The sequence below is a fragment of the Montipora foliosa genome, chromosome 3, assembly GCF_036669935.1.
Source record: "Montipora foliosa isolate CH-2021 chromosome 3, ASM3666993v2, whole genome shotgun sequence".
In the NCBI taxonomy this organism is placed as follows: domain Eukaryota; kingdom Metazoa; phylum Cnidaria; class Anthozoa; order Scleractinia; family Acroporidae; genus Montipora; species Montipora foliosa.
The window spans coordinates 71,117,342-71,139,841 of NC_090871.1; the positions used below are offsets into that span (position 1 = coordinate 71,117,342).

The window sequence follows — 22,500 nt, forward strand, 5'->3', positions numbered from 1 at the left end:
CATCATCTGTTTTTAAGTGTAACAATATCAAATATAGTGATAAATATTCACAAGGTTTGTTGGAGGAATGTATAACTGGCACAAAAAGTGTCAATATTACTGAATGGATCTGCTCTACTTGCTAAACCTGATGACATTAACAATATGACCTGGCAACAAAAATCAGACCTTATTCAAAATTACCCTGTCATCTGTGCAACGAACTTTGAACAGAAGATTTATCTTATGCCTATTGGAGAAATGGTATACTTATTTCACAGGGTTGAATTCCAGCAAAGGAGATTACCTCACATACATGCATTATTTTGGGTATCTAGTTGCATATGAGAGCCCATCGTGCTGTTACACAATTATCCAACTATCAATGCTAATGCATTAAGAAAACTTCAGCCTGCCAATGTTAAACAATCGAGGTAACTTTCATATCCGCGAGTAACGACAGTGGCACTTTGATTTCAAATATATCATTCGCAAGGCCAAAGTAACAAACGTTCCCGTGACTTGTGCGCTATAAAATGCTCAATGATTGGCTGGGGCGATTAGTAGACGTCTCTTCATTGGGTGCTTCAGGGCGGGGAAGGTGGAAGACTCGTGGAATGCAGCTGGGCGTTGATTTGCCATTTCTTCTCCGAATGTAGTTTGTTATTCTCTTCATAACACGTCATTTGAAATGTACCTGTGATTCGAGCCCACCATTGTCAGCGGTATTGCTCAGTAGAAAAGCTTGTGTTGTTCACAATGGCGGCCATAAAACACAAGCTTTTGTGTGTTGTTGACTCATTGAACGAGTTCTTGACATTTACTTCTTCCAAAGGTATCTTATTTGACGTAAAACTTGATTGCAGAACACTACAATGTAGAATCGGCCTTAGTACTAACTTGCTGCGACGGATAATCCAGGATTTCGAGCGCTTACTCTTGTCACAAGTTAAGGTCGCCGTTAGCAAAGGCAACACATCCATGAAGGCCACAAATGAAGAAGTGACCATCACAGTGTCTTTCTAAAGTTGAAAATTAGTTGACATTTGCTACAGCGTGATTTTTAGCCCACATAATCTTTGCGTTTGATGCAAAATTCTTAAGCTGTATTGCTGAATACTTGTCAAAGTTTATAAATATCGACCCTCCTCTCTTGTTATATGAATTCTAGAAGAGGGTTTGTTACGACTCACAATGTGCTTATTTTTAGGCGTTTATTCAATCTATGGGGACAATGGGCGAAGTTTTAACCGACTATCGCGGCCCTGAAGAAGATCAATGGATGGAACAGCAAAGCTCCACTCGGTTATTCGAAAGATCTCAAATTAAAGTGCTGGCAGGCAAGTTTAATTTGTGCATTAAAATAGGGTTCAAGATTTTTTGGCTGTTCGGAGCAGAGTAAACAACCAAAATGATGATTAATGCTTTCGAAACGGTTTTGGTGGCTTTATGCATATAATTTGAGCATGTGCGAGGCAGCAGGAGGTGTGTGTTATTTGGCAAATAAAAGAGAAAGTTAAGCTTAAGTGAAAGTAAACAATTTGTTGGTCACCGTATACCGAAATTATTTGCAGACAAGATAATATCCCAAACCGCTGTCATGACAGCCGGCTTGTCGGTGAGTTTTGCCTTTTAAGGTTCACGAGGGTACGATAGAAAGCAAATACCCTAACGTAAAAAGCGCGAACTTTTATGGGGCGCCAAATGTATTTTTATTATTTAGAGTGGTTATTTGTATATAACCAAAACAATTGCAAGTATGGTTATATGTAAATAACCACATTGCAGTTTGGTTATTTCTAAATAACCAAAAGGAGACATTGGTTATTTAACAAGTAACCAAGAAATGAGTGTGGTTATTTGCTAAATAACCAAACCTGAAAATTGGTTATTTGCTAAATAACCAAACTGAAAATTGGTTATTTGCTAAATAACCAAAACTGCAAAGTGGTTATTTGCTAAATAACCAAAGTCGAAAAAATGGTTATTTGGTTATTTTTTAGAGATAACCAAAACTTGATTTTTTTTTCCCAATGACTGCAAATTGCAAATTGGTTATTTAGCACAAAATGGCTAGTACTTAAACACGGAATGCCAGAACGGTGGAATACTTTAAGACGGAACGCCGGAATACTTAAACACGGAACGCCGGAATACTTAAAAAAAGAACGCCAGAATACTTAAACACGGAACAGTTGTGAAAATTCTGACAATTGGAACACATGGTTCCCCCCCCCCCCCCACAAGTGTTCGGGGCAAAAAAATAAAGTACAAAACAATGGTGAAATATGAACCCTTTTATTGTCGTAAAAAAGGTTGCTGTTATTCATCGTGGTGAAGTACTATAATAATAAAGTATTCTCGTTTGTTTCACGATGTGGTCACTTGTGATGTAGATCACGCCGTTTCGACTGCATACTGCTAGTCTTCATAAGGCGATGATGTCGAATGGTTACGCGTCACCTTTTAAACAGGATGCTCCGATGTGATTGGTTGGTTTTCAGCAGCTGTGATTGGTGTGTTTCGATCCTAGCTGCTTCGGCGTGTTGTTTCTTTGGTGGACGGCTGTCGTAGGGTGAGGTCTTAGGTGAATCGCCTCTTTGACCCTGAGTGTGTACCAATGAGGGTCACGATCAATAAACTTTACTTCGTTCCAAAGCGGGTTGTGTCCGGTGTTGTTAGCGTGTTCTGAAACGGCGGAGGTCTGGGTACGGGCAAGTCGGATGTCTCGCTCATGTTCTTTCATTCTGTCTTGCATAGGTCTTCTAGTCTCGCCGATGTAGACTTTACCGCATTCACAGGGAATCCTGTAAACCACGCCATCTTGTTTAGTCGGCTTGACAGCATCTTTCGGTCGTACTTGATGTGATCTTAATGTAGTCTCCGACTTGAAAACAGCGCGTATGCCTTGTTGCTGCTGGCAGCGGCGAAGTTGTTGGGATAGGCCTTTGACATAGGGTCAAACCGCAGTGGCTCACTTGATCGTGGGCTCAGCACTGCTACTCGGTTTCCTGGTCTTGGTGATTTTCTGCAAGAAAGAAAGAGGTAACCATTAGAGACAGGAACAGAAGACAGGTGTTTCTTCTCCTTGGAGATAACAGAAAGTTTTGCTACGAGACGTTTGGCGCGCTCGTAGAGGCACTTGACAATACCGCGTTTTACTGATTGCGGGTGGTGGGAATCATACGCTAAGTACGGATCAATGTGCGTAGGCTTCCTGTACGTGCTGGTGGTGAGGCGGCCATCCGGTTCTTTTGAAACTGCGGTGTCAAGGAAAGCGAGTTTGTAGTCGTTCTCTGTCTCCATGGTGAAGCAAATGGAAGGCTGCTGGTTGTTCAAAAATTTGGTTTTATCAACGGAGTTGATAATGTAAATTGGCCACCGTACAGAGATTCTAATTTAGCTTTTAGAATCTCTGTACAGTGGCCAATTTACATTATCAACTCTGTTGATAAAACCAAATTTTTGTATACTACTTCCCCACCGACGCAGCACCACCCTTTCTTTAGAAACTACCCCTTCATGCTGGTTGTTCAGATGCTGTAAGAAGCTATCAACGTTTCCACGATCCAGGATGGTGAAAGTGTCGTCAACGTAGCGTTTCCAGATCCTAGGTTCTCAGATCCTAATCACAACTGCTGAAAACCAACCAATCACAGCGGAGCATCCTGTTTAAAAGGTGACGCGTAACCAATCGACATCATTGCCTTATGAAGACTAGCAGTATGCAGTCGAAATGGCGCGATCTACATCACAAGTGACCACATCGTGAAACAAACGAGAATACTTTATTATTATTGTACTTCACCATGATGAATAACAGCAACCTTTTTTACGACAATAAAAGGGTTCATATTTCACCATTGTTTTGTTTGTGCTTTCATTTTTTGCCCCGAACACTTGTGGGGGGGGGAGGGGGGAGGGGGGAACCATGTGTTCCAATTGTCAGAATTTTCACAACTGTTCCGTGTTTAAGTATTTCTAGCGTTCTTTTTTTAAGTATGCCGGCGTTCCGTGTTTAAGTATTCCACCGTTCCGGCATTCCGTGTTTAAGTACTAGCCATTTTGTGCTAAATAACCAATTTGCAATTTGCAGTCGCTGGAAAAAAAAATTCAAGTTTTGGTTATCTCTAAAAAATAACCAAATAACCATTTTTTCGATTTTATTTAGAAATAACCAAACTGCAATGTGGTTATTTACGTATAACCATACTTGTTTTTGTTATATACAAATAACCACTCTAAATAATAAAAATACATTTGGCGCCCCATAAACTTTGTTCAAAATTGAAGCAGCTTTGGTGGGATGCCAACATCATTGTTCGTTTCTTCGTGCTATGATTATGTAAACGTCCAGTTAGGCTTATCACTATGTTTCCTGGATTAGTATGGTGTTTTAATTCTGAGAGCGGCTTTTCTACTATATATACAAATCTCAGACTTGCGGAAATGGTTCATTTTTAACTGGATGGAAGTGTGTTCAATCATTCTCCATTTGCACAACTCCCATAATACACCTCAGTTACTGCCCCCCTCCCCCCACCAAAAAAAAATGTTTGCATAGACATTATTTGATTTCTCTTGGGACATCTTCATGTCCCAGGAGAAATTGTAAACAATGATTATGCAAAATATCCGGGGGTAAAAGAGGTGTATTATGGGATTTGTGCAAGTGGATAATTAACTCTTTTACTCCCAAGATCTAAATGTTAATTCTCCTCACTGATGGTTGTACAATCCTCTTATTGTCAGTTATGGGAATTTGATATGTGTAAGCAAAAACCCTTAGGTGATAAATTTAAAATATTCTCATAAACTGTCTGCTTGACAGTGTACTGATCTTGCAAGGAGAAAATATATGCTGTTTTATATCTTTGAATGACTGTGGACTTTAAATAAATTGAAACTCTGAATTTAAATGTTCCCTTTTAGTTTGGTGTAGTAACTTGGTTCTTTTCACGTCTGCAGTAAGCATTTGGTGACACTGACTTTTTATGCAAATTCTTACATGCATTGCTTAAAAAGTGATATTGCTTTCAAATCAGTGTTTATGATACTAGCATTCTTGGTAGAAAAAAAGGTAGTCAAAACAAACAAACAAACAAGTTTTTTATCATAAAAAAATTGATTGTTAATAGAGGATTTTACTTAATTTTATTAATGCTTTTAACCAGCTAAAATATAGAAGTAATATGGCAAGCTTTAAATTAATAACGCCCTTGCTTTTATTCAGTTTAGAAAAATTCCACTATCATGGTCAACCAGTCATTGTATGTAGAGATAAATTCATGAATGCATTGTGTACCCTTTTAATCCTTTGACGCCCAAACCGGCCTAAACTGGCCAGACTTAGTATTTTACTCTGTCTGACGCCAGACGATTTTACTCGTCAATGGGGAACCCCTGGGAGTAAATGGGTTAAGAGCATTCAGTAAAATGATTGTATTTTGCAGATGAACAAGAAAAAGTTCAAAGAAAAACTTTCACAAAATGGATCAATTCACATCTTCAGCGTGTCAGTGCCAGGATCAATGACCTTTATCATGACTTACGAGATGGCAAAAAATTGATTTTACTCCTAGAGATCCTCTCTGGTGAAAAGCTGGTATGTTGCATCTCCACTAACTTTGGGTCAGCAAAGTTCATTGAGTCTAGATCTGTGCTGAACATTGATAGGTTAATGAAGGGGTAGTTTCTAAAGAAACTGTGGTGCTGCGTCGGTGGGGAAGTAGTATACAAAAATTTGGTTTTATCAACGGAGTTGATAATGTAAATTGGCCACCGTACAGAGATTCTAAAAGCTGACGTTTCGAGTGTTAGCCCTTCGTCAGAGCGAATAGAGGGATTTTGGGTTACGTGTAGTTTTTATAGTAGAGTAGGAGCTACGCTATTGGTGGTAACATGGCAACGTGAAAAATAGGAATATATTAGTTAAATGAAAAGCGTTCGTTAATACCGTGAGGATTAAGGGTGCCGATTTGAAAGATTAACTTTTGTTCCAGATTTTTGCGGCTTTCCGTGGTACCTAGATGTAGGGAAAGGCCGCAGATAGCCATGTGTTTTTTGGAGTGGTTAGGCAGATTAAAATGGCGAGCGACTGGCTTGGATGCATCCTTGTCATTCTTCTCAACATCGCGAAGGTGTTCGCAGAATCGGTCACCTAGTCGTCTACCTGTCTCACCAATGTATAATTTATTGCATAACGTGCAGGTTATGCAATAAATGACATTTGCGGAGGTACATGTGAAACGATCGGTGATCTTAACAGATCGCTTAGGTCCCGTTATCTTGCTAGTGTTAACAATGAAAAGACAAGTTTTGTATATTGATAGGTTAACTCAGGGTCTTTGAATAACTGAGGAGAAAGTGCGGCCTTTGTAATTAGATCTGCAAATGGTTAGCCTTTCTCATCTTCTCAGATAAGGATGATAAACCATAGACCCCGTCTCACAACCCTTCAATGTTCATAATCCTGTGGGACGTAAAAGAACCCACACACTTGTCGCGAAGATTAGGGCTGGTGTTGTGGTCTGCCTTCTGTTGTGTATCATGGTTGGGGGGAAAAAGGGGTGACAGTAGTTGGCACAAGCTTTAACAGTTGTGGTGCTCTGTCGGCTTGACTGGCAAAGTTAAATAAAATTAATAAATAAACTTACTTTATCATTTACATGCCAAACAACCAGCCCAGTTGGCCGAGATCTTAGTCTATCAATACTTGAATCCAGTTTTATCAAGCTGAGATTTCTCAAATTGCTTTCTAACTAAAGACATGAGCCTGCCCGGTTAATAAATCCCTTTCTCTCCAAATGACAAGTCTTCTTTATTCTTATCCCAAAACCAGATGATTTTAGCTGTCAATTGGGAACTCCTCAGGGGTCAAGCAATTTACCATTACCGTTAAAGCTTTGTTGCACTTGACAGCAAAATGACTTGCCAATGTTTTAGGAGGTTTTTTGGCTTGAGTGGTGCATTTTTTAAAAGATAGCATTCTGAAGAAGATGAACAAGTTGCTTGTTCACCTTGATCATCTCTAATCAAAATACAGGGCTTGAGATTGTGATTTTGGGACTAAAATATCTGGAGGAGTCACAATTTGAGACTTGTTTTCACCTTCGTTTTTTGCAACTGGATTTTTTCATTAATTTCGAGCCCTGTAAGATGTGTTTGTTTACATTCTCTGTCATCCATTTGCATCATACAGGATGGGAAAGTAATTTGCTCTTGATCCAACTCCCATCATGACTTGACCTCACTTCACTTTAATTTGTAGTGCATCAAAAGTATTGTAATGTATCAAATAATAATAATTTTATTAAAAAAAATGACTTGATTGCTGATTTGGTAGAACAGAGTGCAGGGCGGTCTCACAGACTTGGGTTGAAATCCTTTTTGAACTTCATTTTGTTAGACCTCTTTTCTAATAATGTCACTGTGATTTTCTCTCTGACACCATTCATTGTAATTAGGTTTAATACTAGATTAAAATCACTCTGAGATCTGGAAGAGATTATTATTTCAACTTACTTATTTCAGCCCAAACCCTCCAAAGGAAGAATGAGAATTCACATGTTGGAGAATGTTGACAAAGCCTAGATTTTTTTGAAACAACAGAGGGTATGTTCTCAATATTTGTTGTGATTGTCTTATGTAGGTCCTTTAATTTTGGGTTATCTGTTTTTCAACTGCATCATTTGGGATATCACATGTTTCACCCTTTATACAACAAGAAGCTCGTGACATTGAAGCGTTAAAAGAGTCATATCATGGTGTTGGATTTTGAAAAGTTTAGCCTCAATTTATCAAAAAGATCATTTGTAATCCGTTTCAATCTTCTGCATCCTTCACCATCCTGGCCATGCTTGCATTTATTCTTGTCTCTTTGGTTCTTATCTTCCCTAACAAATTGTTATTTCACTATTTCCCCAATACTTAAATACAATTTTGATGTCTGTTTTTGAAACCAAAATATCTTTACCGAGCTCCTTTAACTCTGGTTCAGAGCTGGGGTACTTTGAGTTTAAAAATTTCCTTATTTGGATGTAAGATAGCTTGTGCATTTTACTGCTTGTGGACCTTAGATGTTATTTTTGTTCATTTTTGGGCACAAAATTGGTGTCATAAAATCCCCAGCTTTGTTTCAGGGAAAAGAGTTGCAAGTTACATGCTTCAAGATCATGTGCTTCTGATACCACCTACCTGCTTAAAGGGGCTAGGTCACGCAATTTGAGGCAATTTCAGCACTGATCGAATGGTCATAGAATTAACTAAAATATCAAAATAACTGTTCAAAAATATAGAAGAACTCTATATTCGGTGGCTCAGTTGGTTGAGCACCGGGCTGTCATGCGGGAGGTCGTGAGTTCAACTCCGGCCGGACCAACACTCAGGGTCTTTAAATAACTGAGGAGAAAGTGCTGCCTTTGTAATTACATCTGCAAATGGTTAGACTCTCTAGTCTTCTTGGATAAGGACGATAAGCCGGAGGTCCCGTCTCACAACCCTTCAATGTTTATAATCCTGTGGGACGTAAAAGAACCCGCACACTTGTCGTAAGGAGTAGGGCATGTAGTTCCCGGTGTTGTGGTCTGGTCTTTCTGGTCTGGATAGGGTAGGGTGGAGCACCTCACATAGGACCTCGAGTCCTGTTCATGCTCCTTCCCTCTGGGCAGCCTCTAGCCAAGAAGGGACATGGATGGACAAAACTGGAGAGGATTGAAATGGATTGAAAGTCATGGATTGAATTATTCAAATTTATATCAGTCTATATCAAAATGTCATTTACAATGCTGGAAAATCATTCTCAGTTGTTATGTGGCCATGATTTTGCGAATGAAAGACTCCTGTTCTGCCAATTTGACGTTTAGAGCTCGTAATTAACAAAATTAAACAAAAGTACCGAAAATAGTGACCTAGCCCCTTTAAGTGGCTTCAATAAAATTTAATGTTGGTGGCTGATTTGAGTAGAGTAAGGACTGTTGCCATTGTCACTATGAACTTAAAGAAACTGTCTTTAATTTACTTCAATTTAGGAGGAAATTAGCCGACTTTTCTGAGTGAAAGCACTTATTCTCGTACACCTTATTCCAAAATGGTCCCCATTTTAATTTTTTTTTTCCATGCAAATTGGCCCTTATGGCCTTGTTCAAGGTAAAATATTCTTTTGAATTTTACATTTGAAATCGAGGCCATAAGGGCCAATTTGCATGGAAACAAAAGAGTACTAAAATGGCGGCCATTTTGGAATAAGGTGTATTGGAACCATTGCTAATGCAGTTACTTTGTGCAACAATTTGGGACAATCCTCCTTTCCTATTTTGAGTTTTAAAGGCTTTTACTGAGATCTGATATTAAATGTAAGGAGAAATGTAGACGCGGAAAAATGACCGAATCCCAGATGGGATTCGGATATTTTTCGGAGTCTACATTTCTCCTTACATTTAATATCATTGTTGTTTTTTCTTCTTACTGAGATCTGTTGATAATATCTGGTTACCTTGTATTTCAATTACTTGTAGGTCCACTTGGAAAACGTTGGAGCTCATGACATTGTTGATGGAAATAATAAGATCACTCTTGGTCTTATTTGGACAATTATTTTGAGATTCCAGGTAACAAAGCATTTTCATTCATAACCAAAAGCATCTATTGGTGTCAAAATCTTGTGGTTACATAAATCAACTTTGTCTAGATTTCAGATATTACCATTGACGGTGAAACAAAGGAAAAGAGATCTGCAAAGGATGCATTGTTGCTTTGGTGCCAGTCAAAGACAGTTGGGTGAGTGAAAAAAAAGTTCTCTGCCACAGTTTATTTTGGCACCCAATAAATCTCTAACCATTTTTGGAGAAAATTGACAATAGGAGCACAGTTGGTAATAGTGACACCTACAGATTTTACCCTTAAGGATGCCAGATGATTTTGCTTGTCATTAGGGCACTCCTAACTAATCTAGTAATTGCAAGATGATAAATAAAACAATACAAACAATGTTCAGTATTTCAAACATGAGTCTTCCAGCCTTAACGACCTTTCGAAAGGTTTTCCATCTTTACTTTTAGGGTAACTGTGAACATTTGTTATTTTTAGGTATCGAAATGTTACAGTCTCAAACTTTACCACTAGCTGGCGTGATGGATTGGCATTTAATGCACTCATTCACAGACATAGGTAATTCTAGTACTACACGTTGATCCTGTATTTCGTCGTCTTTGCTGGCATATATCAAGGCTGTTGCCTAACAGGAGCCCAGTAGCCTGGGGCTCCCAAAGAATAGCTCTGGGCGCCTTAATTTTTCACAGCAACACCTTTCACTTCATATGTTGGGCTCCTAAGTTCTCAGCGTTTAGCTCTGAGGGCCCCTTTAAAATTTTCTTAGGCAGCAGCCTTGTATATTGTTGATAAGAAAGCCTACCTCTAAATGCATCCATACCTTCATCCACAGAAATATTTTTGGTCAGACTGAAATTAATTTTGCATTTGGATTGCACTTGATTAAGGGTCACGTTGGCTGTTTATCTTTTTTTTGTTGTCCGTTGAAACTGGTTACATATATATAAAGACATGTTTGTCTAGTTAGGTTATTTTTTATTGGACTCTTTGCCAGTGTTGATCTGGCCATGGTTTCAGCCCAAACGTCCGCTGCCACAGGCCCATGCTCAACCAACTCAGCCTACTTGCTACTAAAGGTTAAATTAGGGGGTGATCCTGTCAAATTAAGGTCGGTCCTGTCATCGTTAGTAAGTTTTTCTTTTGAGGTGAAGTTAGGCTAAATTTCCGCCGCTTACTCAAGTTTGCATACCCTCCCAGAGAAGAGATGACTGGACGCGAACGATAGATTGTGTCTGTGACGTAAATTTAATATATAATGTATTCAAAGTAAATAATTGTGGAGAAATATAATTAGACATCCCAAAACATCGGTTTTAACAAAACAGTAATTACATAACAATGCCTAAAAGATCTGTGTGAAGTTTTCAGATGATGTGAGCTTGAGGTGAAGCGGTTAATATAATGTTAGTTTGAACTCAACTGGCAAATTATCAACAAAATCACTCTTTGGCTGCTTCAGATCTCTCAGTTGGCCTCGTCGGTCCCTTTGTTCTGCCACAAATAAACTCAGCGATAATTTCAGTTCATCTTGAAGAATTTTACTTGCTCTCACATTAGCGAAGTCTGAAGAGAAATTGCAATAACAATGGATTTGAAAGCTGTAATTTGGCCTTGGCGCGGACCAAAAAATCAGTGAAGTTTCCAAACTCAGAGGGTTGAAAACAGCACTATACCAGTCTCCAGCTTCTCGTACACTTTCCGTTGTCAAAAATCTTGGATGTTTCCCGCCTTAAAGGCACCGCAAAGCTTGAAAACAGACACTACCTTTGCAGCCACAATTTGAACATTTCCTCTAAAAATAGCATAATTTATGCCTACTCAATTTGGGCAGGCGAGTCTCTGATTGACAGAGATCAACAATGGTTCACCTCACATGTCCAGCTGTGTCTTCAGGGCAGAGCGCTGGCTCCAGTTCCCTAACAATGGCTGTTAATTAAACCAAGGGTGAAGTTTGGTAACCTGGCTAGCATTGAGCTTCTCGACTAAATAATTGATGTGAATCTGAAAGACGTTCTCTGGTTAAAAATTGGTTAAAATATGAATAAGAATGATCTAGAAAAAATTACAATAAAATAGAGTAAAAACATTATGGAACGGGCCAGCAAACATTGTATGCGAGCACGAATCTCTATTTGTCACAACAGAATCCGAGTTTTGAAAAGAACGCTCGAAGAATCCAAACAGCAATTATCGACCTTAGTCACCGATGACATCTCTTCCACGCTTCTACAATATTTGATTAAGAGATCGCAATCAGTCCGCAACAACATTGAAGCGAGACACGAGAACAAGTTTACAAATTTAAGGATGGAAGCAAAAAATGACAGCTCTAATACGATCGACAGAAAGAACTGGGTGATCAATTTATCACACAAACCTCTCTCTACGGCAGAACGTTCTCTACTTGAGAAAGGCCCCAAGTTCGCCCCAACACCACGAAACATCCCTGTTAAAGACATTGTCTCTGAGGTTGAAGCCGCCATTTCCCGCCTCCCCGATGACTCGAAGGACGCCATACGAACCACTACGGCTTCTTTACTCCATAGAGCTCGAATTCCACCACATAAAAATATCACGAAAGCTGAACAAAAAGCTCTAAAGGACTTAAAGAATGATCCTGAACGTGTGATAACAAAAGCTGACAAAGGGAACTGTTTCGTTGTTTTAGACAGATCCGACTACGACACCAAGATGGAAGCTCTACTTAGTGACCCTGACACTTATCAACAAGTCTACAAGTCGCCATCCACCAAAATTGAAAGAGAACTGAACAGCAAGCTCCTCGCTCTAAAAAGAGAAAATAAGATTGACGAAGCTACTTATCGCAAACTTCATTCCACAGATGGTTCTCTACCTGCCATTCGTGGCTCTATTAAACACCATAAACCTGGCTGCCCTCTTCGACCAATCGTTTCATGTATCGGCTCCGCCCTTTATAACACATCCAAGTTTCTATCAGATATCCTTTCTCCGATACAGAACCTTAATGGTTATTCTGTCCTCAACTCCTCCCAGTTCGCGAAACAAGTAGCTAACATCGAAATCTTGGACGACGAAGTCATGGTGTCATTTGACGTGGTGTCCCTTTTCACAGCTATCCCAGTGAATAAAGCTTGCGATTATATCCGCAATAAACTGAACTGTGACAACACACTACAGACCAGAACAAACCTCTCTACCGACGACATCATCTCTCTCCTTGACTTCACTCTTTCAAACAACTATTTTGTCTACAATAATCGCACATACAAGCAGATTCATGGTTGTGCCATGGGCAGCCCTGTTAGCCCTATCGTCGCTAACCTCTGTATGGAAGTGATAGAAGAGTCAGCCATCAGCTCTGCCACTGTTCCGCCAAGGATTTGGAAACGATACGTTGATGACAGCTTTGTTGTCATCAAGAAAGCTGCTGTCCATTCCTTCCACGACACCTTAAACGCTGTCGACCCTAAGATCACATTTACCATTGAAGAAGAGAACAATGGACAAATTGCCTTCCTTGACACCTTAGTGTCAAGAAAAAATGGTGTTGCTGTCATTGACGTTTATCGAAAACCAACCCACACTGATAGATATCTAGACTTCTCCTCACATCATGAGAGAAAACACAAAATCAGCACGGCCTCTACCTTGTTATTCCGTGCGTCTAATCTCCCAAGCACTAACGAAGGAAAATCACGCGAGACCAACTATGTCACAGATGCACTAAAAGCCAATGGCTACCCGTCCTCAGTCATCTCTTATATTTCCAAAAATAGAAAGAAGCCACCATCACCAACTGTTCCATCACCAGAAGAATTAGTAGCAATGTTCTTTAGTTGGGTTGACCCACAGAATACACCCCATGGATTTGCGTGCCTTCCATATATTAGCGGCTTGACAGAGCCCCTCATGAGATTATTACGCAAACATGAAATTCGAGTCGTCACCAAACCCTTCAGCAAGAATTCCCATCCCCAAAAACAAGACAGCCCTTGGACCAACAATGCAATGTTGTTTACAAAATTCCGTGCTCGGACTGTCCGTGGAGTTACATTGGCGAAACTGGAAGATGCTTTTTAACGCGGAAAAAAGAACATCAAAGAAACCTAAAAAATTTCGCGAAAGGGTCAAACATTGCCAGCCATGCATGGAAGAATGACCACTCTATTGACTTTAATAATGCATGCGTGATTGACAAAGGCAACTACCGTGTTAGAAAAACCTTGGAATCCTGGCATACCGCTAAAACTGTTAACGCGGACAATAATTCTAAACCGTTACCGAGACAATACTCTATTTTATTGTAATTTTTTCTAGATCATTCTTATTCATATTTTAGTTCTCACCCGCATCGAATTTTTACACCCCTTTTCGTATATATTTTGATTCGTGCTTCTTATATTTCATTCGTTAAAGGCTATAGATAGATAGCCGAAAGCTTATAATTTTTAACCAATTTTTAACCAGAGAACGTCTTTCAGATTCACAACATGTCTCATCCTGGTTACGGTGCAATTTTTAAATAATTGATGTCAATCACAATTCTTCTTTCAATCTTTTGTTCCATAGGCCTGACCTGATTGAGTATGAAAAACTCACCAAGAGTGAACCTGAAAAGAACTTGAATCTTGCTTTTGAAGTAGCCGAAACACAACTTGAAATCCCCCAGCTGCTTGATGCAGAAGGTAAAATATGGGATCTCTTGTTTAATGTAGAGCATTTTCCCTTGGATGGACACTTGTATACAGATTTGTGCTGCTTTGTCTTAGTGTGTTCCTCTAATCCAAACCCAAAATATAAAGTAATAAATGAATTCCTTAAGTTCAAGTGGTAGCTGTGTGATATTTATGCAAAGTTTGATACATTAATTCATTATACAGCTATAGTAAATGGCCTTACCCACAGTATTGGTTGTCAAATGCTTATTACGACAATACCCAACTTTTAGCTTTTATTTCTTTGTTACAAAGTATTTATCTGGAATAATACCTAAAACAAAAGCTTGTTTATTATGCCTGCTGTTTATTTTGATACTTCCCTTGCATTTACTTTGCTTTGTTAGCACACAGCACCAGGACAAAGTTGGTGGAATCGGAAAATTTTTCAGATTTTGTGTTAGAATGTTCACATGATTTTGCATTAAAAATGTGTGAAAAAAGTAGTTAACTCGCTGAGTTTTTAGGCATTTTCTGTTTTGGTCGTATGATTTACCAAATATGGTTGTGAGTCAAACCAGATGAAGAAATGTTAAATAGAACCATTGCAGTCAATAGACCACTTTTGATTTTTTCCCTTTATTTAAATGTTATATTTGACAATATGAAAACTTTCAAATTATAACAAAAAATATATTAAAATGCAGCTTGATTGTGAGGCTAAGTGGACACAAACTAAAGAAATGAATAAACATGTTTATTCAGTCTCCTTTGTTTGTGTCCTCTAGGCCTCGCTGCTAAGCTGAATTTTAATGTACGGAAAGTGGTCTACTAGGGCTGGTAGGTGGCCACAACTGCTGGCTTGTAAGCCATTTTAAGCCAGCTACTTTCCTCTCATTTTACCACCAATTTAAGATGAAAATTTTTACACTTAAATTATCATTGAGGAAACTTTTAAAACAGTCTTCTCCTCGTTTTGAGTGGAATTGATGGCATAGTTTTACGGAGATTAAACTTAAACCACAACTACTTGCTCTTGATCATTTGTGCGATTGGTGTGGAACGCCTGGAACATTTAACTGAATAGTTCTCAGTCTTGCGGCTAATCTGACAAAACAGCGTGGTGTAGAACATTTCAAATGAGCCAAGCTCACTTTCGATTCATAGCTGCCTTCTTGTAATTATTAGCCTTCTACTTTCAATTTTATTGACAGGCCTGATAAAACACACTTGGTAAAAAAGGATAAATATAGAGTGACTCAAGAAATGATTAGTGGATTAGTATTCTCTCTGTACAGTGTAGTGTCAGAAATTTAGAGGTAACTGAAATATCCTGTTTCTTCATTTAATTGCAGATGTCAATGTGGACTTTCCTGATGAGAAATCGGTCATCACTTATGTAGCAGCTTATTATCATTACTTTGCGAAGATGAAGACAGTTGAAGTCAGCGGAAGCAGGATTGGCAAGGTATTTTGAGTGCTGGTTTACAGATGGGATATTTATATCTTTATCTATAGATGTTTATAAAAGTGTTTTTTGCAAATGGTTAATTGAAAGTCAAAATTATAAACTACTAGACAAGTACCGCAAAAGCTGCAGATAAGCGGCACCCTGAACTTGGAAAAAAAGGTTTTTAAAAGAAATCAAAAGAAATCCAAAGTAGAGTCTTGAGAAGTCTTCTTCATCATCCATTGTACATCGAATGTAAACTTGCTATTAACATTGAAACGGGAAATACTTCCAAAGTCTTACCCACATAATGAACATAGTTTCTACTAGCTTTGAGGTATGATTGATCTTTTTCTGGTATTTGTTGAAAGGAATTTCTTCATTCAACACAGTTTTTCCATAGTTTTGCATTACAACAAGAATGTGAACATAACATTTAAAGCTTAGTAACCAGGCATTAGATTGAACGCAAAAATGTAAAACTGGATACGTCACAAGACTATTTGTTCGACAAACTTGCTATCAAAGTGCTAAACGGTGAAGAAACAGTGGGCCATCTACCACGCGAATACTCAAGAATAGCAAACTTACAAAAGCAATGATCAGTACTCCCCTGTAGGTTTGTGTAATCGGTCCGTGTAAAACGTAGACTGCAGACTGCAGACCGGGGGTAAAATGCAGACTGAGGTTATAATTTAACTGTTGAAAAAGCCTAAATATTGTTTTAGGCCGAAGGTTAGCATTTCTAAGGGGTTTGCGCTTTTTCAATAGTTACATTCTAACCTCAGTCTGCATTTTACCCCTGGTCTGCAGTCTGCTTTTTACACTGACCGTTTGTGTAATAATCATTTACATACTTTTCCATAAAAGTTTCAGTTAACGGAAATTGACATTGAAATTCACGACACCTTTTTCAAATGTTCCCACAGATAAGTCGCACCCCCGATTTCTAGCAACGATTTATGGAGAAAAGGTTCAGCTTATCTGCGGGGTTTTACGGTATTTACTGGGTTGCTAAACCCAGTCGGAATCTGTGTAGCGTTTCGTCGTTTTCCTTTTTTCCATGTCAGTAAAAGTCTTGCGTGTCACTCCCCCGCTTAGTGGTGTCTTTGTGCATAGAGTCTTCTCTGCGTATTTTGTTAGGTTTGAGGGGGCTGGGGTAATGCGTAGATTTCTCTGGTGCACACGGGAGGACATTAAATTATTAACCTGGAATGGCGTTGAAAGTCATTGTAACGCAAATGGGGTTTTAAATCATCTTTAAACAAAATATGCCCTTATGGAGCTCCAGAATGGAACGTCAATTGGATAAACAACGTAGGCGATGAAAAATAAATACCTGGAATCTTTAAAGCGACGAGTAATGGTCTTCGACAACAATTTCATTTTTCGCCGTTGCATATCAAGTAAGCTTTAGCTGGGTACTATATACAACACTGAAGTCAAATGGCAATTATTTTATGAGGGGGACATGACATGGGGATTTGCGGTGTTGCGGTGTTGATGGTTTTTTCAATGCGGTGATGCGGTGAATAAAATCTCAATTTGCGGTGTTGCGGTGATCGCAAACCCAACAGTGTGCGATGTTTGTGTTTCTCAAGCTACGGTGTTCGGTGAAATGAAATCATTCGCGGTGCTGTGGTTTCTTGTTTGATCTTTCTCAGACCTAAATTCAGCACGTAAACTTCGTTACTCCGTGATAATTTATGACAAGCACGTACCATTGTGTTTAATTTGTAATAAAATACAGACCAACATTGTCGAGTTAATCTTCAATACGCTTAAGCTGCCAATGAGAAGCTGTTTTCGTTGATAAATACGTAACTTGATAAGTAACTTGACCGCTGCTACCAGGAGTTGTGTTTATTTTGTGGAAAATTGTTTAGGTATAAACGTGTTATGTCAAGTGTAGACGTTAAAATCATGTAGCTAAAAATAATTGTTGCGGTGACGGTGTTTCGTCGACTTTTCTTGCGGTGATGCGGTGTTCGTTAATTTTTTTTGCGGTATTGCGGTGTTTAGGGCCCCCCCATGTCCCCCTCTTTTATGGATTTAACAAACACTGAAGGAATCGAACGCCTTGAATGTAGACTGCAAAACAGTCGTTTTCTTCCATTTTCGGAAGGCGCGAAGCGCCGTAAGCGTGACCCTCGCGTGTGAAGCGCGTGAGCCTCACACGCCCGTGTGAGGGGTCTCTCCCCATTCTCCCTCGCCGTTTCTACACTCGCTCCAGACCTTTCGTTTGAATATTATTTTACCGTGTCGCTTGCGTTCGCAAAAAATACGACTGTTTTGCAGTCTACCTTGAATGCATCACTGTGTTTACTGAAGTCGCATCTAAGTTGTCCGGCAAGTTACATTCATTTTAAGACTCAACTCAGCAAAGGTAAAAAAATTATTTGAATGAAAGCTTGTTGTTTCTTTTGTCTTTTATTATTTACCGTCAAGGTTCTTTTGAAAAGGGTTTGATGTGAACTGTCAGAAATTTATTTAATTGCATATGCTTTGTGATTGTGTGTTTCGTTTGCACGCGCGCAACTGAAATAGGAAGGGTTTCTTGCCTCTTAATCGCAAATATGTTGTTTGTTTCAATAACTGTTTCGCTGGAAAAGATTTTTGTGAAATTTCCAGCTTGTGTAAACTTATCATGTTGTGTAATTTTCGAGCTTAACAAATTTGCATACATGGGTTGAAATGTGATACGGGAAAAATTTTTGTGGTAACGCATAAGTCACGAAAATAAACAGGTCTGTTGGAAGCGAGCTTGAGTTCAACAACCTGAGCCCCAAAATCAGCAAAAAATTGTCGATGAATAATAAAGTAGCTGCTATTTCCAAAATGATGGAATTACCTGGTGATAAATAACCTTGTCTTGGAGAGTTAATTTTTGACTTTGCAGAAACAATGGTGGGCGATTGTGATCTTTGTTTTGATGTCAAACTTTATAACACTAGACAGAAAAAGAAACTTACGAAAACCCGGTATCTCGGATCATGACTAAAACACCACACGAGTACATACAGGTAACATACGAGTAACATACGGAACATACGGATACATACGAATACATACGACTCACATACGACTAACATACGAGTAACATACGGATACATACGACTAACTCACGGATACATACGACTAACATACGGATACATACCAATACATACGAGTGATACGAGTGTTTTTCTCATAAACTAAGCTCTAATTATAAGCCTTGCAAGCATTTTTGCACGTCAGCAAACACGTTCCCGGTTCAGTTTGAGGGGGGGATGTTGATCGACCCCCCCCCCCCCCAGGCTTTCGTTAAATTTAGTCACAGTAAAATAAATTCACATGGAGTGCAAAACCCTTAGTTTGCGCTGCAAGATGACAATGTAAGCTTAAATGTAACCATGTACATGTAAAAATGTATTGATTTTGTAATTTCGTGTTGAGAAACTAGAAGAATTATGTTTAAAATGTCGAATTTTTGGAACAGTTGACACATCAAAAAATCGCATGGCACCCCCCCCACACACACACACACACACACACACACTCACACACACACACTTCATATCAGAGGTCCAAGGGGTATGTATTTTTCGCATCGAGATATCAGGAATTACAAAGCTATTAAAGCCGTCAAAAGCTCTTAACAATTCAAGACACATTGAAACGTTCCTTGCAACACTAAATAACTAAATATTTATTGACGGTATGTAAACCCTGTTGTATTGATTGGCAATCAAAGTTTCACTAAACCTGCAAAACTAGACAATAGAACAAAACATTCAGGGGCACCCAACGTCAACTTTCGGAAAATATCTGTTTGGAAGATGATTTGAGATCTATAATTTTCGGAACATTTGTTGTAAAATTTCTTGCTTGCCTGCCTCTCCTAGGACTTTCCGAACATCTGAAAAATGGTATAATTGCCCATTTTTAACGGATTTTTACCCTAAAAAGGTCACCTAGAATTTTCGGGAGCCTTTTTTCTGGCTGAAAATTTCGAAAAAGTAAGTTTTAATCCCTATAATGTTCGGATCACTAGATTTTTAGCTGGGAAATCCGAACAGATAAAAGATTTTTAGGGGATAAAAATATGCCTTTATCTACCCTTTTAAATACGAAAATGCGTTTGCTATGTTTAAGTGGTGAACTATATTCTCGTTGGGTGCCCCTAAACATTTTGTCTTTACTCTGTATGTCAGACAACTGAAACTAGAAACTGCTAACTTTAACTGCAAACTGTAACTGTAACTGCTAATGATAACAAACAACAATTCCGGAAAGTTATTTAAGTATTGGAACAATATTTTAGCTATAAATGTAAATATTTAAAAATTAAAATGGAGTCAGTGGAATTAAGTCTTCAAAAGCCTGAAATACAAACTGAATTCGAAATAAAAAATTATTAAGACAACTGAGTGATACTGTAACTGAAACTGTAACTGCTTAATGCACACAACTACTACATATATTATTTTGGTCATAAAGCGATCCTCAAATAGTAGACACACTCGGAAATACTTCACACTTGGTTTCAGGGCTGTAAGCCGATCTTCACCTAGAGTCCGCACTTAAATTCTTTAGTTAACTATATACCAACGTTGTTCATGTTACAAAACTAAAGCAGATTTTTGGTATCATCTGCGGTAGCAAAAACACTTCACTTACCAGTGTTAGTTACATCTATATCTCGGTTCCTTTCTCAAATGTGTCATCTGTAAATCAGTATTATGCTCTTCAATCTGTTCAGTGCACGGTAAAGATCGAACGCGTGAAGACCATCCACTGCGCGACAAGCTATTTTTTGCGCACATCAGATTACCAGGCAAGACCCCAGGCCACCTGTTTAATATCAAATATCTTTGCTCTTGTAACGCAAACTTTCCTTAGTCGGGGAAGTAATGCGTAATATTTTACTTAAGTTGTCGTTACTTTGCATAAAAATTTACTGGTATGAATTTTACTCGTGTATGTTCGTATTTTTTTACTCGTATGTATCCGTATGTTACTCGTATGTATCCGTATGTTAGTCGTATGTTAGTCGTATGTTACTCGTATGTGTCCGTATGTTCCGTGTGTTACTCGTATGTTACCCGTATGTACTCGTGTGGTGTTTTAGTCATGATTGGTATCTTGCCATCATTTGACACAAATGCTTCACTTTAGTAAACTTTAGTATTACAAAGCTGTCAGATGCTCAGAGGGCACGCTTAAAGTTGTGGTGAAAGAAGTTGTGAGGGGGCTTGAAAATTATCAGCATGTCAGCCCAGAAGCATATGTTTCTCACTTCTTATTTATTTTCTTCAATCTTTTTGGGTTCAGTGCTTTGCTAGTAACCACATGTCTTGTCAGGCTATTTACCCAAGACTTCTACCATGGCACTACAATGATAGACAATACCAAAACAATATCGTGCACTGTTAGAGCTACACATTACGCAAGGACAACTTGAATCTCCTGGAAGACAACACACAGCTCAAATAAATCGCTGTGTTACTTCACTACCAACGTAAGCAATGCGTGTCTATTTTTTCTAAAGACTACAGGAATTTCTTCTTTCTACAAATGATTAATTAACAGGCCGGGAGCCAGGTTTTTAACCCCAGAAAAGGATCTGTTTCGTCGTACGAATGTGTGAGGACCTGTGAGCCAAAGGGCCTCTGCTGGTAAGACGTCTGGGTGACCCCTTAAATGGTCTTCTTAATGACCCCCCAACTTGAAAAAAATTGTCTGGAACGATGCACGTACCACAGGCAACCCAGTGTACCCTCACGGAGGGTCTAGTTTTAGTTTTATGTGACTGTTGTCCTGAAAGCCCTTAATTTTTTTGTTCCCAACATGCATAATGTACTTCTGCATTCTGGTTTAGGACATACTCAAAACAAAGTTTGTTCATTTTTTTCCAAGGTAATTGAGCGAATCAAGGAGAATTCTGAGCTTATTGAGGACTATGAGAAGCTAGCAACAAATCTTCTGGAATGGATTGAAGTTACCATTGTGAAACTCTCTGACCGAACTTTTGCCAATAGCCTTGTTGGAGTACAGCAACAGATGTTGGAATTTAATCAGTACAGGACTCAAGAAAAACCTCCTAGGTAAAAATAGTTGTTGTTTTAAAAAGTTCTGTTTGATATTGGGTGTTAGGTGTGTTGGAGGGAGTTTTCCCTGAGGAGTTTGTGTGGTTGGTTCACCTTTTTGGCTCAGTTCCAGAATTAAGACTGGAAGTCACAAAGGAAGTTCTGAGACTTCCCAGATCCCCTCTACTGCAGGAGCTTGATAACAAAACCTCAAACTCTGCTTTGCTGTAAGTTGTTGACTTGTGAGTTTAAAGAGAAATTTCAGTGACTTTGATTTGTTCTTTGTCAGATTTGTTGAAAAAGGCAACCTTGAAGTCCAGCTGTTCATATTAACAAGCAAGCTTCGTGCAAACCATCAGAAGATGTACAGTCCACCAGAAAGCAAGTCATTGAGTGACATAAACAAGGTCTGTATTGGGAAGCATTTGTCTAAATTAGTGTAACCCCACAAAGAAAGCTGATGTAAATTCTTCTTCTTGTCCCTCTGGTTGTTTTGATTTTTATGTATCTCTATAAATTTGGGTTTTAATGATATATTTTTATTGACACGCCAAGTGCATTCTTATGACACTAAAAGATCCGAATTTTTTCATTTGTCCTGCTACAGGACTAATAAAAGAAAATTCTGTCTGTTTCCAAGGTCCTAACTCTCTTAGTTTTGAAATTGAAAATGCAGCAAGTACATGTATCATCTCCATTTCCCGTCCTCTAATCATTATTTCCCTAACTGCTTTACTTTTTGTTCCATCTCTTTTAA

The 22,500-nt window shown here is 38.7% G+C and overlaps 1 long non-coding RNA gene and 1 pseudogene across 6 annotated transcripts in view; one reads left to right on the top strand and one right to left on the bottom strand.

The window, feature by feature from the left end:
- Positions 1 to 639, bottom strand: part of LOC137998151 (uncharacterized) — a 9,162-nt gene extending 8,523 nt beyond the window's left edge. For 3 of the 6 annotated variants that reach the window (XR_011122718.1, XR_011122715.1, XR_011122713.1), the window contains exons 1-2: positions 287 to 639; positions 1 to 6 (exon numbers count right to left, since the gene is read on the bottom strand). The exon at positions 1 to 6 is cut by the window's left edge. This is a non-coding gene — a long non-coding RNA (uncharacterized lncRNA). The remainder of the gene's footprint in view (positions 7 to 286) is intronic. The other 3 variants (XR_011122716.1, XR_011122714.1, XR_011122717.1) reach the window with 3 other exon arrangements.
- Positions 640 to 696: 57 nt separating this feature from the next.
- Positions 697 to 22,500, top strand: part of LOC137998150 (spectrin beta chain, non-erythrocytic 1-like) — a 57,712-nt pseudogene continuing 35,908 nt past the window's right edge.